The following is a 4854-nucleotide window of genomic DNA, read 5'->3' as shown; positions in this document are numbered from 1 at the left end:
GTCCTTGGTCTCTGATGGTCTTCAGCCTCACAGAAGCCTCACAGGCTATGGAACAGGAAGTCACAACGCACTGTGCGATTGTGATTTGGCCACGCCATTTTAGCACACACACCTCTGTTTTTTCTCATGCAAGGATTTGGTCATTTAGTGTCACATGCTGGGACAGAAGCATCATTCACAAGAACATCTCGGGTTCTGTTAAAGTAAAGGGCCTTGTTCTTTCCAACACAGCAGAAGGTTAGGAAGGAATGACATGAAAGGCTTTGGGCCACCCTGGGCATACTAGACCAAAGGTGAGCAAGGTTGGTGGGGAGGAAGAAGTGGCAAAGGATGGCTGAGTTTGAAAATGGGTAGATTAAACCAAGGGCTGAAGAAGAGATGATCCAGAAAACACACACACACACACACACACACACACACACACACACACACACACCTCATCTAAATGGAAGAAGCAGTGGCTCAACATTTGGCAGCTGCTGCACTCTCAGCCCCTCCCATCAAATCATGTGACTTGGAATGGAGTCCAGCAGCCGGTCCTGAGCCCACAGTACAGACAGGCACACCAGACACAGCCACCTTTGGGGTAGGCAGCACTGCCACCAGGTGCATTTGCAACTGGCCAACTGCCCTCCGCATGTGCAGTCCTTAACGGAGCTACATCTGTAGATGAAGGAGAAGCATGCAGTGGGGAACCTCCAGGTTCCGTTTTAGGCCCAGCACTTTTCAACATCTTCATAAGTGATCCAGAGGAGGGGAAAGAAGAGAATCCATCAAATTTGCAGACAACACCAAGCTGGGGGGAATTGATAACTCTTTAGAAGAAAGACTTCGACAGACTTGAACACTGAGCCCTATCCAACAAAATGCAATTCAGCAGTGAGAAAAGCAAGATCCTACCCAGAGGCAAGGGAAACTAAATACACAAGTATAGAGCAAGTGGTACCTGGCTCAACATTAGCAACTGTGAGAGGAATCTAGGAGTCCTAGTGGACAATCACTTAGCTATGAGCCAGGTGTGTACGGCAGCTGCCAAAAAAGCTAATGCAGTCCTCGGTTGCAGCAACAGAGAGATAGTTTCAAGATCACAAGGAGTGATATATTGCATTGGTGAGGCCATACTTGGAATACTGCATCTAATTCTGGTCACCATGATACAAAAAAGATGTTGAGACCATAGACAGTGCAGAAAACAGTAATAAAGATTATAAGGGGTCTGATGAACAGTTGAGGGAACTAGGTATGTCTAGTCCAACAAACAGTAGGACTAGTGGTGATAGGATAGCAGTCTTCTTGAGGGTCTCTCACAGAGAAGAGGGGTCAACCTATTCTCTAAAGCACCTGAGGGCAGGACAAGAAGTAATAGATGGAAGAACATTAAAGAGCGATCCAAACTAGAATTAAGAAAAAAATTCCTGTCAGTGAGAACAATTAATCAGTGGAACAGCTTGCCTCCCGAAGTTGTTGGTGCCCCATCACTGGAAGTTTTCAAGAAGAGACTGGACATCCACTTGTCTGGAATGATATAGGGGGTCTCCTGCTTAAGCAGTGGGTTGGACTAGAAGACCTCCAAGGTCCCTTCCAACCCTATTACTCTATGTTCTGGAGTAGGGCAAGGCATTATTTCTGTGTCACCCAGAAGAAACTGAGGATGTTTCCGAGAGTGTCTGCTGGTAAAGGAATTACAAAGAGTTTAGGAATCATATAGGATCAAATGATATTGCAGTTATTGGCATGGTTTGATTTATTAACCATGGTTTATGTTCCTGCAACAAAAGAGAAATGAATGAGAAACTTGCCACAAGGGCTGGCTCCACAGAAACTAGCCAGCCACATGGCAGTCTTGTCTGTTATACCAGCCGGTAGGTACCCTCTTTCCCTCTTCAATGGTTCTCTGCTAGTGAGCAAAAGGCAACAGGTGAACAAGAAGGGCAGCTGGGGGACCTGCTGGGATATAGCACAGGTTGGAGAGCCGCTTTGGTGTATTGGTTAAAGACATCAGGCTAGAAGCTAGGAGACCATGAGTTCTAGTCCTGCCATCTGGGTGACCCTGGGCCAGTCACTCTCTCTCAGCTCTAAGAAGAAGGCAATGGCAAGCTACTTCTGAAAACCTGACCAAAAAACCCCTGCAGGGACTTGTCCAGGCAATTGTCACAAATCGCCACTGCCTCGAACACACAAGGTCACTCGTATTGACCTAGGAAGCTTTGCCCAGCCTGGGCCAGTGCTACCAATAGACCCAGCAGACACACACACACCCCGCACCGTCCCCTCACAGCGTCTGGGGGATCCAAGGCTTGGAGCTTGGAGGGGGGCAGGGTAAAGGGCTTGCACCACTCCATGGCTGGAGGGACGGCAAGTCAGGATGAGCCACACTTGTCAGAGGTCCTGGGCACTGTAAGAAAACCAGCCAGATTCTGCTCAGACTAAACGTCATTTTTGGGGAAGTGGGGCGAAGGTGGGAAGAATGGAGAAAAAGAATGACCAGGAAACCATGGACAGAACTCGGGTGAAATCCAGCAGGTTCTAACAGGTTCTGGAGAACCGATAGCAGAAATTTTGAGTAGTTCAGAGAACCAGCAAATACCACCTCTGGCTGGCCCCAGAGTGGGGTGGGAATGGAGATTTTGTAATATCCTTCCCCTGCCACGCCCACCAAGCCACGCCCACAGAACCGGTAGGAAAAAAAATGGATTTCACCACTGGCAGAACTGACTAACATCAGTCACTGCAGATGGAGGAGGTCACCCAAGGCTGCAAAGGTGTGAGGAACAATCAACAGGGAGATGAGGCGAAGTGAGGAGATGCTGCTTGTTTGGACCCCCACTCCCTGGGGAGGGGGGTCCCCTTTCTTCCCCTGAACCTTGGAAGCATAGAACTGGAAGGATAATAAGAGTTGGAAGGGACCTTGGAGGTCTTCTGGTCTAACCCCCTGCTCAAGCAGGAGACCCTGCATCATTTCAGTCTCTTTTTGAAAACCTCCAGAGGCCACTTCTGTCCCACTTATTAATTGTTCTCACTGACAGGAAATTTCTCCTTCATTCTAGGTTGCTTGTCTCCTTGGTTAGTTTCCATCCATTGTTTCTTGTCTTGCCTTTTGATGCCTTGGAAAATAGTTTTGACACCCTCATCTTTGTAGGAGCCCTTCAAATATTGGAAGACTGCTATCATGTCTCCCCTGTTCCTTCTTCTCATTAAAGTAGACATCCCCAATTCCTGCAACCATCCATTCTCCAGCCCTCTCACCATCTGCGTTGCTCTTCTCTGCCCTCGTTCCAGAATCTCAACATCTTTTTATACGAATGATGCAGGATGAAAGAGCAGCAGGAAAACGGAGTCTTTTTGTGACTCAGTTAAGTTCTTCACTGTTACATGCAAAAAAGTTATTTTCTGTGCAAGATGGCCACCTCTTCCTTTTTTGATCAGATTACTGCCTTTTTAAAAAAAATTGCAATAATCTCACCCAGATAGGCATCTTGTAACAATGTGAGAAAGATAAACTGCCTTATCTCTATTCAGTTTGCCCGCTGCACACTGGAGGCCCTCAACAATTCTTGGTACATAACAAATATAGCTTGGGAGGAAAAAAGTCAGTTTCCTCCTAAGCGATCAGGAAACCAGTGTTATTTAGACATTTCTCTGCCAGGGCAGATTCTTAAATCTGGTATCATCCGATACCATCTTGATACCTCATTCTAATTTTGCACTCCAGCCCCCAAACTCTACCCCAGTACCTGCTTTCAGGTGCTGCTGCTAAATGCTAAGCTGCCCTGTGATCAGGCCACCCTCACTGTGACTTGATCACAGTTTCGTAGTGTTGTCCTGTGCCTGCTCCATGTTTTCTCCTCGCCCTGGGCAGAGAGGTCACCTAAACATGCGCTCCCTTCCTTCCCCATCTGCTTTTCTCCACAGTGCACCTCCTCTAAAAAGTGCTAACTGTAAATTAACAAGCTCAGCTCTGTGGCCTTAGTTTAATTCGAACCCAGGGCTGCTCCTGCTGCTGCCTGACACCGAGACGACCCTAATCATCAGTTTCACATTTGAGGCTTTTGCCTGCCTCCTAAGTGGCTTGCTAGGCAAACAGCAGGTGCTTGTTCTCACTGTCAGGAATTTTCTCCGTAGTTCTAGGTTGCTTCTCTCCTTGGTTACTTCTTGTCCTGCCCTCAAGTGCTCTGGAGAACAGGTTGACCTCCACTTCTCTGTGGCAGCCCCTCAAATGTTGGAAGACTGCCATCATGTCACATACCCCCCCCACACACACACACAGTTCTTGTCTTCATTAGACTAGACATGCCCAGTTCCTGCAACTGTTTGTCATAAAGTTTAGCTTCCTGCCCCCTCATCATCTTGGTTGCTCTTTTCTGCAATCTTTCCAGAGTCTTGACATTTTTTTAATATTGTGGTGACCAAAATGGATGCAGTATTCCAAGAATGCTTTGTATTGCCCGTTGCATAGGTAGTCCTCGGCTTACAACCAAAACTCAGCCCAACGGTTTTGTTGCTAAGTGAGACAGTTAAGTGAATTTTGCCACAAAATTTTATGACTTTTCTTGCCACAGTTGTCAAGTGAATCACTGCGGTTTTAAGTTAGAAACACGGTTGCTTAGTGAATCTGGCTTCCCCACTGATTTTGTTTTTCAGAAGGTCACAAAAGGGGATCATGGCAACTGTCATAAATAGGAGTCAGTTGCCAAGTGTCCGAATTTTGATGATCTGACCATGCAGTTGCTGCAATGGTTGTAAGTGTGAAAAATGGTCACAAGTCAGTGCTGTTGTAACACTGAATGGTCACTAAATGAACTGTTGTAAATCGAGGACTGTCTGTATCCGTTGTGTGCCTGCTTACTCCCTTGT

This window comes from Pantherophis guttatus, chromosome 14 (genome assembly GCF_059756535.1).
Source record: "Pantherophis guttatus breed Tessera chromosome 14, ASM5975653v1, whole genome shotgun sequence".
Taxonomy (NCBI): domain Eukaryota; kingdom Metazoa; phylum Chordata; class Lepidosauria; order Squamata; family Colubridae; genus Pantherophis; species Pantherophis guttatus.
Note: the sequence above shows the minus strand (reverse complement) of the source record.